Genomic DNA, 14365 nt, shown 5'->3' on the forward strand with positions numbered 1-14365 from the left:
TGATAAGAAAAAATCGATAGCTCTTCCATGCACCCTTTGACCAGCAGATGGTAGACTAAACCTTCTCATGCAGTTATGGTCATCAAACCAAGGTGTGAGTTGTCGTGATAAAATTCAGGAAAACAAACATTTTATTTTTGGTCTTAATTTAGGGTTAGGAATAAGGCTAGCCTATGTAACAGGTTAAGGTTTAAGGTTAGGGTTAGGTTTAAAGAAATTGGCAGGGTTTAGCCATAATTGTGACTTTGTGGCTGTGGAAACTGGTGACGACACAAAGTGTGTACCCCAAACATTTTTGAACTTTATGTGTCCAGGTATTTCAATAACCTATTATGTCGAATATAAAACATGAGCTGGTGCACACAGAGATAAAGTTATTTTATCTAGAGGTGCTGACTAACGGATAAACTATAAGCTATAAAAATAAAGGGAGTCGAACACTATATATAAACTCCCAGTAATTTATTGGGTAAATCACCAACGTTTCCGCATCACTGTGCCTTCTTCAGAAGGTGTGTGTGTGTGTGTGTGTGTGTGTGTGTGTGTGTGTGAGAGGGAGAAGTCAGCTGTGAAACGGAAAAATAGAGAATATCTGAGAGAGATGCGTGTGTGTTTTTTTGTTCACTCACGTGTTGTTTTCTTTCTTCAGATATAGAGACTTTTGTGAGTGTAATGTTTTCTGATTGTTTATTTCACTTTTGTTTATTATCTATTCCACTTGAAATGGCAATGTAAACATATGTTCCCCATGTCAATAAATCCCTTTGAATTGAATTGGGAGAGAGAGAGACATGAGAAAGCGAGAGACTTGAAGGAAAGGTTGGAAATGAGCCGAGAACAACCTCAGTGTTCGGAAGTGATAGGCGGGACCGAGAAGGCAAGGGAGGCATGCGCTGAGCTGGAAGAGGTAGGCTGCTAGGGTCTGTTACCGAACAGAGGAGTGGTGGTGGCTGCGTGGGGGAATGGGGGCTGGACTGGGTCTTGGTCTGTCTACGTGCACAGCAGACGACCACGGGGAGGCTGGAACCACACAGTCACGTCTCATGCTGAGGGGTGTAGCCGGAAAAAAGAGAGGGAGAAAGAGAGAGCCACGCACGGCTCAGCTGAGGCAAGCAGACGATTGGAGTAGAAATCGTGAGAGACAACCGCTGGAAGCGAACAGTGGAAGGGAGGAAGGAAAGAGAAAACAGACAGGACCCAAATCTGCCAGCGACCACCACCTCCTCTCCCTCTCTCCATCTCGCTGCTTAGCTGCGCACCCACATAGACCGATGACACCCCCCGCCCTCTTCTAAAAAGACAACTAGGGGGGATGACCGCCTACCGAGAAGGCAGTTGACTAGCGTCGTAACTAAGCGATGCACCTTCTATCCAAGAGCGCAAGCTTGAAGCTATATTTTATCCTAACATAGGCTATTTGACGAATGTCACTGTTGACATTATTTCCTAACAGTGTTGTGGTTATTGACACGAGCCTCGGTTTGTTTTCGAGACTCTGTAAAGCAAAGTTTTTTTTTCTGCTGGACTTGTTTTTTTCAGTGCGTCGTTGGATTTCCATACTCGCAGAAAAACAGATTATTCTTTTTTGCGACAAGCTAGGCCTATTTGTAAAGAAATATAGCAGTAAACGAACGGACTCCTTTGGGGTGGGTTTTTATGTCTTTATTTCCCGTACAGTCTGTTATAGATACATTACATTCTATCGACAAAGGTTCGACAAGAGCCTACTAAACTTGTCTCTTGAATAGACACCCTTCTATAGCCTACCAACCGTTTGAAACGGTTGTGTGCACATCAAGAAGATACTGAGAAGTGACAGTAGAGAAGACATCCAACGAGGAGAGCCGACAAGGATACGTTCAGCGTCCAGTGGAGACAAGGCTTTTATAAAAGGTAAACACACACAGACATTCAGACATCCATGTTCTCCCATGGGAGTCCATGACAGATTTTTATTTTGCATATGTGTCCTTTATGCCCCTATAGCCTCCCAGGCTACTGTAATTTCGTTGTGGTAATGTATGTAAACCACTATATTTATAGACTACGTAGATTTGATAAATTCGGCACCTGTGGGAAATTTGGTTGAAATTGTCACTGATTATTAAGGGCACCGACATAAGATGCTCGTGGCCGGTTATCGGTCTAGACTGGATGTCACGGTCCGTTATGTTGTCCGTACACCATATTATTTTGCCTGTGTAGCCTAAATGCCACATTTGATATTGTATCCAACATCCCATATTCGTTCCTTTAACATCTCACCACAGGCTGCCTTATCGAGAACAATTACATGTAGGCTACATATGTGTGACATGATTGAACGGTCTGTCACAGACTAGATCATATCCAGCCAACCGAAATAGTGCGCAATAGTGTTCTGTTAAAGGTGATAGACCGTTCACGACCTAACCTGCCCTGACTGTGACCCTATGTGACATCACATTAATATATTCATGATGTGCCATGGTGTGCAATTTATTTTCAACAATGGCCTTTCCAAAATGTCTCTCAAATGAAACATTTTGAGTAAGCCCAGTATAGTATAGGGGCTAGTTCCAGAACATTAGATTAGATTGCAGTGTGTTTAGTGGTAGGCCTATATGAGACATTTGGAGTGATAGAGTTTGTAGCCTAAATCCAGTTAACGTGTACGGGGAGTTGGCTTTTTTAACACTAACCAGAAGGAGATAATGAGATTAGCCCTAAAGGTCACAGTGAAACACTGGGAACGTGTTTGGTTGGACAACCAGCCCAGTGGGCACCCACTACTTGAATCAAAGTTGTTTCCATGTCATTTCAATGAAATGACGTTGAACCAATGTGTACTAGACGTTGAATTGACGTCTGTGTCCAGTGGGAGTCCTTGTCAATGTACTGATAAGTGTGTGTGTTATGCCCACACAGAGGTTTCAGGAATCTTACATCTTGTCTATTGTGGGCCAATAATAAAGATGACTGGCCCTTAGTTTGACCACACACACACACACACACACACACACACAGTGCAAAAGGAGTCTGAGGGGAGCTAGATACAATATGCAGATACACCCATCATCACCCACAGCAGGAAAAGAGGGCCTAGTTCCAGGCCTCTCGGAGACAAAGCGGCCCTTAAGACGCTATGATGCAACAGGACTGTAACAGACCCACCACCACCGCACACACACACAGAGAGAAAGAGACAGTGGGAAAATAATATCATAATACAATCCAGCAGCAATCACAGAAAGGAGAAAGCTCTCTGGACTGGCCCCCGACGCTCGACCCCCAGACTGACTAACTGGACCTCACCAGACTGACTAACTGGACCTCACCAGACTGACTAACTGGACCTCACCAGACTGACTAACTGGACGGGCGGGCAGGTGCAGGCAGCGATCGGTTGAAGAGCATGCACTTCGTTTTACTTGTATTTAAGAGCAGTTGGAGGCCACGGAAGGAGTGTTGTATGGCATTGAAGCTCGCCTGGAGGGTTGTTAACACAGTGTCCAAAGAAGGGCCAGAAGTATACAGAATGGTGTCGTCTGCGTAGAGGTGGATCAGAGACTCACCAGCAGGAAGAGTGACATCATTGATGTATACAGTAAAAAAAGGGTTGGTCCAAGAATTGAACCCTGTGGCACCCCCATAGAGACTATCAGAGGCCCGGACAACAGGCCCTCCGATTTGACACATTGAACTCTATCAGAGAAGTAGTTGGTGAACCAGGCAAGGCAATCATTTGAGAAACCAAGGCTGTCGAGTCTGCCGATGAGGATGTGGTGTTTGACAGAGTCGAAAGCCTTGGCCAGGTCAATGAATACGGCAGACTAACTGGACCTCACTAGACTGACTAACTGGACCTCACTAGACTGACTAACTGGACCTCACTAGACTGACTAACTGGACCTCACTAGACTGACTAACTGGACCTCACTAGACTGACTAACTGGACCTCACCAGACTGACTAACTGACAGCCATGATGAGAACGTATAGGAGAAAGGAAGACTCAGTGTGTGTGTAACGTGTGTGAAGTGTGTGTGAAGTGTGAAAGGCCCATGAGTACACGCATGAATGTGCTTAGTAGGGTCGAGCGGTATCCTGATTTTCATACCTTCATACCGTTCCTGTACCATACCGGGGTATAAGGTATTACCGGCAGTGCACACAAAGGGCGCTATTTCATTCCAAACGTAAAAAATACAAATAATATTGATCCACGAGGGGATTAGTTGTCTTTGCTGTAACCAAGAAGCTTGGTCTTGCAAGCAAGACACTTAGCTAGCAAGTTAGCAAACCCAATGCATAGCTGGAGCCTGAGCTGGCTATAATGTATTTAGCACAACTTAGATAGTTAACTTATATTTGTAAGCAGTGGCGTAGCACGCAACCCCAAACTTTAGGGGGCCCGGTATTAAAAATGTCAAAATACCCCGGTATACGGTATATACAGTATACCGTCCAAGTCTACAGCTTAGAAACAACAATGTGTGTGTGTGTGTAAGGGTACGTGTTAGAGCTTGCACATGAACATGTGGAGGTACGTAGCAACCCCTTGCCAACTCTATATACTCCTATACAAGCTATAGCAAAGTCCTGGGGGGAACTGTGTGTGTGATATAGCAAAGTCCTGGGGGGAACCTTGTGTGTGATATAGAAAAGTCCTGGTGGGAACCGTGTGTGTGATATAGCAAAGTCCTGGTGGGGAACCTTGTGTGTGTGATATAGAAAAGTCCTGGGGGGAACCTTGTGTGTGTGATATGGAAAAGTCCTGGGGGGAACGGTGTGTGTGATATGGAAAAGTCCTGGGGGGAACGGTGTGTGTGACATGGAAAAGTCCTGGGGGGAACGGTGTGTGTGATATAGAAAAGTCCTGGGGGGAACGGTGTGTGTGATATGGAAAAGTCCTGGGGGGAACGGTGTGTGTGATATGGAAAAGTCCTGGGGGGAACGGTGTGTGTGACATGGAAAAGTCCTGGGGGGAACGGTGTGTGTGATATAGAAAAGTCCTGGGGGGAACGGTGTGTGTGATATAGAAAAGTCCTGGGGGGAACGGTGTGTGTGATATAGAAAAGTCCTGGGGGAACGGTGTGTGTGATATAGAAAAGTCCTGGGGGAACGGTGTGTGTGATATAGAAAAGGACCCCTTGGAGCCGTGCCGTGCTGGGTAAGCCCTGTGTTGTCTTTGACTGCCCCTGTTTGTACATGAGAGTTCAACGGGTTTAACTCTAGCAAGTTATGAAAACCTTCCCCACTACTCTACTCCCCGCAGCGCGCCCCCCCCCCCCCCCACACACACACACACACACACACACACAGTTAGAGTGGGGAAAGCTGGCCTCCCTCTAACTCTGGCTCAAGTCTGGCTGTGTGTGTGTACTCTGGCTCTAGTCTGGCTGTGTGTGTGTACTCTGGCTCTAGTCTGGCTGTGTGTGTGTACTCTGGCTCTAGTCTGGCTGTGTGTGTGTACTCTGGCTCAAGTCTGGCTGTGTGTGTGTACTCTGGCTCAAGTCTGGCTGTGTGTGTGTACTCTGGCTCTAGTCTGGCTGTGTGTGTGTACTCTGGCTCTAGTCTGGCTGTGTGTGTGTACTCTGGCTCTAGTCTGGCTGTGTGTGTGTACTCTGGCTCTAGTCTGGCTGTGTGTGTGTACTCTGGCTCTAGTCTGGCTGTGTGTGTGCTCTAGCTCTAGTCTGGCTGTGTGTGTGTACTCTGGCTCTAGTCTGGCTGTGTGTGTGTACTCTGGCTCTAGTCTGGCTGTGTGTGTGTGCTCTAGCTCTAGTCTGGCTGTGTGTGTGTGTACTCTAGCTCTAGTCTGGCTGTGTGTGTGTACTTTGGCCCTTGTCTGACTGTGTGTGTGTACTCTAGCTCTAGTCTGGCTGTGTGTGTGTGTACTCTAGCTCTAGTCTGGCTGTGTGTGTGTACTCTGGCTCTTGTCTGACTGTGTGTGTGTGTGTGTGTGTGTGTGTGTGTGTGTGTGTGTGTGTGTGTGTGTGTGTGTGTACTCTGGCTCTAGTCTGGCTGGGCTCAGACCAGGCATTTTTCTCCCGTTAGACTCTAACCACTAACGACTGCCTCTCTCTGCTCCCCCCAGGAATGTCTTATTCACCTCTCTGTCTCTCTCTGTCTCTCTGTCTGTCTCTCTGTCTCTCCCTCTCTCTGTCTGTCTCTCTGTCTGTCTGTCTGTCTCTCTGTCTGTCTCTCTCTCTGTCTGTCTCTCTCTCTGTCTGTCTCTCTGTCTGTCTCTCTGTAGGTCTGGATGGGCCGGGGAATCACGCACACACAGCCTACTGCAGACACACACATACTGCAGATATACTGTATAAACACATACTGCAGAGATACTGTATACACATATATACTGTATACACACACATACTGCAGATATACTGTATACACACACATATGTATGCATAGATTCAAGACACACATATTAACAAACACTCATGCATGAACGAACAAACGCATGCATACTCAGAAGCAGCTAAAGCACAAACGCAGCCACGCAGGTAAACACATACACTCACACACACCATGACACACACACACGACACACAGACACGATACACACACACACGGTTTACCCCAGTATGGATAACACCACCTGTGTGACTCCATACATCTATGAGGGCCCCTGGCCACCCCCAACCCACACATCCCTCTCTCCATCCCTCTTTTCTAAAAAGAAAATAAAACATCCCTCTTTCCTTTATCCTCCACAGAGCCGTGAGTCTGTGTGTTCACGTCCAAAACAAACACAGACGGAATTCCGCATCTCCTCCCTCTTTCCTCCCTCCTCACCCACCTCTCCACTTCTTTCACTACTCCCTCATGTATTCTCTCTCGTCCTTTCTCTCTCCCTCATACTTTCTCTCTCCCTCATACTTTCTCTCTCCCTCATACTTTCTCTCCCTCCCTTGATCTTGCTGGGCTGTGGCGGTCCTGACTTTTTGTCAGCCGGTTATTGTCATGTAAAAGACTGATGGTCTCATGGTAATTGACCGTTAATTAACATAAACATGTTTAACATCTCCAGGCCTCCACGCATACAAACCGCTCATACAAGCCTTTGGAACATCTATATTTACAAAAACTCTAAATCTATTTAATATACACCATCACAATAAATCAATTATTTATTTTAGGCAGGTCTAAGGAAACATTATGATATTATCAGGCTATGTGCCATGCCATAGGCTGTAGGCTTGTTCATTTAGCCGACAAGATATGCTTATCAGTCCCATGACATTATTTTATATTATATGATTTTATAGTAAGAAAAATATAATTGAACTTAGCTGAATAAATAGAAAGGATATTTTTCCCATTCTGGAGCGAGTGCGCATATAAAGTGACTATGTTGAGCGTAAAAGTGATAATTCGAAACAGGTCCTATGTGCTAAATTTAGCGTTGTTTGGCACCTTTAGTTGTGAATGATACAAACTTTAGAATGTCTTAGGAATCAAAACATATGTAGGCTGCATGATGCAACTATAGGTTAGTTAACTCAACCTACATGTACATACTACCTCAACTAACTGGTGCCCCTGCACATTGACTCTGTACCGGCACCCCCCTGTAAATACAGTTGAAGTCAGAAGTTTACATACACTTAGGTTGGAGTCATTAAAACCTGTTTTTCAACCACTCCACAAATTTCTTGTTAACAAACTATAGTTTTGGCAAGTCGGTTAGGACATCTACTTTGTGCATAACACATGTAATTTTTTCAACAATTGTTTACAGACAGATTATTTCACTGTATCACAATTCCAGTGGGTCAGGAGTTTACATACACTAAGTTCACTGTGCCTTTAAACAGCTTGGAAAATTCCAGAAAATTATGTCATGGCTTTAAACTTCTGATAGGCTAATTTGAGTCAGTTGGAGGTGTAGATGTATTTCAAGGCCTACCTTCAAACTCAGTGCCTCTTTGCTTGACATCATGGGAAAATCAAAATAAATCAGCCAAGAACTCAGAAAAACATTGTAGACTTCCACAAGTCTGGTTCATCCTTGGGAGCCATTTCCAAACGCCTGAAGGTACCATGTTCATCTCTACAAACAATAGTACGCAAGTATAAACTCCATGGGACCACGCAGCGTCATACCTCTCAGGAAGGAGACGCGTTCTGTCTCCTAGAGATGAACATACTTTGGTGCGAAAAGTGCAAATCAATCCCAGAATATCCACAATGAAACGAGTCCTATATCGACATAACCTGAAAGGCCGCTCAGCAAGGAAGAAGCCACTGCTCCAAAACCGCCATAAAAAAGCCAGACTACGGTTTGCAACTGCACATGGGGACAAATATCGTACTTTTTGGAGAAATGTCCTCTGGTCTGATGAAACAAAAATAGAGCTTTTGGCCATAATAACCATCGTTATGTTAGGAGGAAAAAGGGGGATGCTCGCATGCCGAAGAACACCATCCCAACTGTGAAGCACGGGGGTGGCAGCATCATGTTGTAGGGGTGCTTTGCTGCAGGAGGGACTGGTGCACTTCATAAAATAGATGGCATCATGAGGTAGGAAAATTATGTAGATATATTGAAGAAATATCTCAAGACATCAGTCAGGAAGTTAAAGCTTGGTTGCAAATGGGTCTTCCAAATGGACAATGACCCCAAGCATACTTCCAAAGTTGTGGCAAAATGGCTTAAGGACAGCAAAGTCAAGGTATTGGAGTGGCCATCACAAAGCCCTGACCTCAATCCCATAGAAAATTTGTGGGCAGAACTGAAAAAGCGTGTCCGAGCAAGGAGGCCTATAAACCTGACTCAGTTACACCAGCTCTGTCAGGAGGAATGGGCCAAAATTCACCCATCTTATTGTGGGAAGTTTGTGGAAGGCTACCTGAAACGTTTGACCCAATTTAAACAATTTAAAGGCAATGCTACCAAATACTAATTGAGTGTATGTACTGTAAACTTCTGACCCACTGGGAATGTGATGAAAGAAATAAAAGCTGAAATAAATCATTCTCTCTACTATTATTCTGACATTTCACATTCTTAATAAAATAAAGTGGTTATCCTAACTGACCTAAGATAATGGGCCAGACAGGGAATTTGTACTAGGATTAAGTGTCAGGAATTGTGAAAAACTGAGTTTAAATGTATTTGGCTAAGGTGTATGTAAACTTCCGACTCAACTGTGTTGTTATTTTTTACTGCTCCTCTTTTAATTACTTGTTACTTTTTATCTCTTATTCTTATCCATATTTTTTTTAACTGCACTGTCGGTTAGGGGCTCGTAAGTAAGCATTTCACTGTAAGGTCTACACCTGTTGTATTCGGCGCATGTGACAAATACAATTTCATTTGATTTGATGATTTGAGAAAGTTGCAAAAGAAACTTGCGCTCTGTTCCTTGCCTCAGGCTGCACACGTTGTTCTCTCATATTCTCACTCATCAGACTATACTCTGTTTAATCTGGTCTTTAATATTATGTCACATTAGTTTACATTTAGAATGGCCCATTATCAAATGGTCAGGAACAGGTTCAGGGGGAATAAGACATGTCATCCGTATGTATGGAGGCTGCTTTCCCACCAGTTCCTTTTTCAATCATGCTGGGTCGGCTACTCCTGTTATTTCACTCCAGACACCAACGACAGGTGATATTCCACCCCAGCTCTGTATGCCATGGGCTCTCCAACCCAGCTCCTGCAGCTATCAAGTGAAATCTGTTTGGGAACATCGATAGTAACATATTTGATTAAACTGTTGACAGCCGCTCTCACTGCGCGCTCGAGAATGGAATGAAGGAAAGAGGGTAGGAGATGGAAACGCACGGTGGTGAGATGTTCTGTAGCTAAAGGTAATGTGTCAGCCCGTTAATTATGAAAATATAAAAAAATGCCCTATTACTAGGCTATTCAAAATCAAATACAAATTCTCTATAATTGTAGGCTAACTCTGTAAGCCACCCTGCACAATCAATGAACCAACAGCATCGCCTAAGTCTATATATTATCTCCCAGACTCATGGATAGAAAGTTTGGAGCATAATAATGCATAATAATACAGTCCATAATAATAATATTACATAATAATACATTTTTATTTTGGAGTATAGGCTAGACCAATTATGTACCAAATAAATCTGAAATCAGTTTTCTTATGTTTGTCTGCTGTGCGTAATATGTGAAACGGCACAGTCATTATTTTAATTCAGTTTTATTCTTTCAGGCTTGGACTCATATATAGGCCTGTGTGTATACATAAGCTCTAATATGCTTATGGTTGTTTTGGACTAATCGTCCCCTTAGAAAGTGCTGTCCATTTCATTGTGTTAGGCTTTGAAACAACATCTTAGGCTTTTGGACTTTTAAAAACACAACACTGTGTTAATGATGAGTGTTTGATGTGATTTTCCATTGTATTTGCATTGACATCAGAGTGGTTAGAGGGACAACAGAGCCCTGAGTACCAGGTTGTTAGGACCTGATGGTAGTTGGCGAGTTGGGTAGTACCAACGCATGTCCAGAGTGCATAAGAGATTACCATGACTCAGTGGCCACGTGGCATTTTACTGTGGTCATGACTCATGACTGCCGGTATGGTGGTAATATGGCCACTGCAACAACCCTACTCTTGTTTCCTGGTTTTTCTTTCTTGGCCTTTGAGGAGTGAGGATGTTGTGGAGCCTAGAGAGTAGAGACCCTCAAAACTATTTACAGAACTCAAAAACTAGGAAGTCAAAGAAAGAGAGGGAGCTGGAGTGAAAGAAAGAGAGGGAGAGGGGCTGCACAATTAAGGGAAAAGTAGTGAGTGAGAATACATCTTGTAAGAAGATACAACATTTTTTTTTATCTTTATTTAACTAGGCAAGTCAGTTAAGAACAAATTCTTATTTACAATGATGGCCTAGGAACAGTGTGTTAACTGCCTTATTCAGGGGCAGAACGACAGATTTTTACATTGTCAGCTCAGGGATTTGATCTAGCAACCTTTCGGTTACTGGTCCGACGCTCTAAACACTAGACTACCTGCCGCCCCAAATATGATTCTAAGAGAGTTGACAGTGATGTCACAGAGTGTTAGCATCACAGGCTACAGGCTACTTCCACTCCCAAGAGGTGCTAGATAAGGAGCTCAATAATCATTCTGTAAGGTTTCTCTGTTTCCTTCACACTCTCTCTACATCTGTCTCTCGCTCTCTCTATCTCTCTATATATTCTCTGTGTCTTTCCCTGCTTTGGCCTCCCGAGTGGCGCGGTGGTCTAAGGTACTGTGTCACAGTGCTAGCTGTGCCACTAGAGATTCTGGGTTTGAGTTCAGGCTCTGTCGCAGCCGGCCGCGACTGGGAGACCCATGGGGCGGCGCACAACTGGCCCAGCGTCGTCCAGGTTAGGGGAGGGTTTGGCCAGCAGGGATGTCCTTGTCCCATCATGCACTAGCAACTCCTGTGGCAGGCTGGGCGCAGTGCACGCTGACACTGTCACCAGGTGTACGGTGTTTCCTCCGACACATTGGTGCGGCTGGCTTCCGGGTTAAGTGGGCATTGTGTCAACAAGCAGTGCGGCTTGGCTGGTTTGTGTTTCGGAGGACGCACGGCGCTCAACCTTTTTCTCCCGAGTCCGTTTGGGAGTTTCAGCAATGGGACAAGACTGTAACTACCAATTGGATACCACAAAATTGGGGAGAAAAAGGGGACATTTTTTTAAATGTTTAAATATGAAAAATAAAGAAAAAAGATAAAAAATCTTTCCCCGATTCATCCATCTGTTCATTCCCCTTTTCACACCTCTTATTCTCTCTCTCTTTTCCACTATCTCTCCTCCCTCTCCTCACAATCTCTGCCTGACCCGTTCTCTCTTCTCTCTTTATTTCTCTTTTCTATTTCTTTCCCTCTCTTCCTACAGTGTTCAGAGAGAGAGAGCTGGCTCTACTGTACAGCTGGGCCTGGTTATTATGTTCTGTCTTGGCTCACACCCCTACTCACACAGACACACACACACACACACTAGTGCAGCAGTGGAAACAAATTGGGTGAATCTGCAACTCTGCACCGAGGAATGTGAGGCGCATGTGTTTGTGTGTTTGAGGTCTGGATGATAGAGGGAAGGGAAAGACAGAGAAATAGAGGGAGAGGGGGGAGAGAGAGAGGGGTAAACAGAAAGAGAGAGAGAGGGAGAATGAAAGACAGAGAGAGGGGAGAAAGAGGGAGAGAAAGGGACAAGAGAGGTTTCTCAGATACAGTCTGTTGTGGGTCTGGTCTGGCTCTGTCTAGGGAAATGAATTCCTGAGGGTTCAAAGCACTCTCTCCCACTCACTCAGTCTCTCTCTCTCTCTCTCTCTCTTGGACTTGCTGTCTCGTTCTCCCATTCTCCTTAACTCTTCAAATTGTTTTCTCTCTTTCTTTCTCAGCAAAGGACGGCAAGATGAAAGGATCAGACTTTTTCTCATCTGAGTGGAGAGAGAGAGGAAAAGAAAGAAAGAGGGATATAGTGAAAGGAGAGAGCGAGGGATAGAGGGGTAAAGAGGTTTCTCTGTGTTGACCTTGTCTGGCTGCCAAGTGGTGGGAGGGAGGGAGGGAGGGGTGCCCCCAGATGAGAGGGCTAAAAGTCACATCCCCAGATGCAGAAAACAGAGGGAGCGACAGAGTGGAGTGTAGAAAACAGGGAGCGACAGGATAGAGTGTAGAAAACAGAGGGAGAGAAGGAAAGGAGAGTGGTGGATACTGCTAGATGGGAGAGAGCGAAACAATAGTGTGTATTTTGAGAACCAACCCAGTGGGTTGCAAACGCGCGCACACACACACGTCACACACGTACGCACACACAGACACACTGGATAGTGGCTGTTCTTTCACATTACGTCACCTCAGTCTTAATTGCTGTTGGTTGTGGCTGTTTAGCGTTTTGCCCTCTTCCTGTCTCCTATTACGCATTAGTGTGTGTGTGTGTGTGTGGTGTGTGTGTGTGTGTGTGTGTGTGTGTGTGCTTGCTCTCACTGGAAGTGTTAGGATTTTTTGGAACAGTTTGCTCTCCTTCTCTTCTCTTTTTCCAATATCCTCCCTTTCCACTCATTCTCCTTCTCCCTCTCCTCTCCAAAATGTCCTCCCTTCACTTTTCCCTTCCCACCATTCTCCTTCTCCCTCTCCTCTCCTTTCCTTTCCCTTCCCACCCATCACCCCAGTCCACCATCATCCCAGTTCATTTCAACCCAGTCTCAGTCCCAACTGGGCTGTCTGAAATGTGTAATGGCTTCGAGAACTTTTAGTTTACCACTACCCCCCCCCCTTCTCTTCCACCCCTTCACTTTTTCCATTCCCACCCTAAACCCTCCACTCCCCAAACTACCCCCTCAATCCCCCCAGTAGTTGTTCACGCTCCCTATATGTCACGCATACACACACACACACACACACACACACACACACACACACACACACCAGTTCCACACCGCCCCTCCCTAAACTCCACCCTCCTAAAAACTGCCCCCTCACTTCCCCACTAGTGTGTGTTCTCTCCCTATAGATCAGCTCACAAACATTGCATGCAGATACACACACCTGCCTTTTCCCTTCCTCACCTCCACCCCTCCCCTTCTCATCTCCCTCCTCCACCCCAGCAGCAGCATTCCCCTCCAGGCTAGATATCCCAAGCCTGAGCCCCTGTCTGCTCCAGCAGCTCCACACATCTGGTTCTCGCTCTCTCGCTCTCTCTAATACAGCGTGACAGGTGCCCTCCCCATGCACACAGACAAGCATGCATTTCTCCATAGGATAAATACATTTTCACAACGAAAATACGTTCGTTGTGCTTGACTGCGCTTGCCTCGTGCATATTGGAAGTCACAGTGGTGAATTTCAAAGTTGGTTGAGTCGGAGAGATGGAAAAGTTTTAGGGTGGAGACTGAAGGATGAGGATCGCTAAAACTTAACGAAAACAAAAAAATTACTTTGGCCCAGGTCCTATCCTGATATTTCTCTCTTTTAGACTCTCTCTCCCTCTGTCTCTCTCTCTGTCTCTGTCTCTCTCTCTGTCTCTGTCTCTGTCTCTTTCTCTCGGTCTCTGTCTCTCTCTCTGTCTCTGTCTCTCTCTCTGCCTCTCTGTCTCTCTCTCTGCCTCTCTCTCTCTCTCTCTCTGCCTCTGTCTCTCTCTCTGCCTCTGTCTCTCTCTCTGCCTCTGTCTCTCTCTCTCCCTCTGTCTCTCTCTCTCCCTCCGTCCCTGTCTCTCCCTCCGTCCCTCTGTCTCTCTCTCCCTCCGTCCCTCTCTCTCTCTCTGCCTCTGTCTCTGTCCCTATCGTTGTCTCGGTCTCTCTCTCTCTCTCTCTCCGTCCCCCTGTCTCTCTCTCTGCCTCTCTGTCCCTATCGTTGTCTCTCTCTCTCTCTCTCCCTGTCTCTGTCTCTTTCTCTCTGTTTCTCTGTCT

General features: G+C 45.4%; 1 protein-coding gene across 2 annotated transcripts in view; it reads left to right on the forward strand.

The window, feature by feature from the left end:
• Window positions 1-14365, forward strand: part of LOC106590410 (zinc finger protein GLIS2) — a 36659-nt gene that overhangs the window by 2641 nt on the left and 19653 nt on the right. Inside the window, exons 1-2 of one of the 2 annotated variants that reach the window (XM_082966191.1) lie at window positions 870-1646; window positions 1749-1893. The gene's annotated coding sequence lies outside the window, so the exon portion shown is untranslated. Of the gene's footprint in view, window positions 1-869; window positions 1647-1748; window positions 1894-14365 lie in introns of those variants that run through there. The other variant, XM_082966190.1, reaches the window with a different exon arrangement.

Source organism: Salmo salar, chromosome 02 (genome assembly GCF_965601325.2).
Source record: "Salmo salar chromosome 02, fSalSal1, whole genome shotgun sequence".
Lineage (NCBI taxonomy): Eukaryota > Metazoa > Chordata > Actinopteri > Salmoniformes > Salmonidae > Salmo > Salmo salar.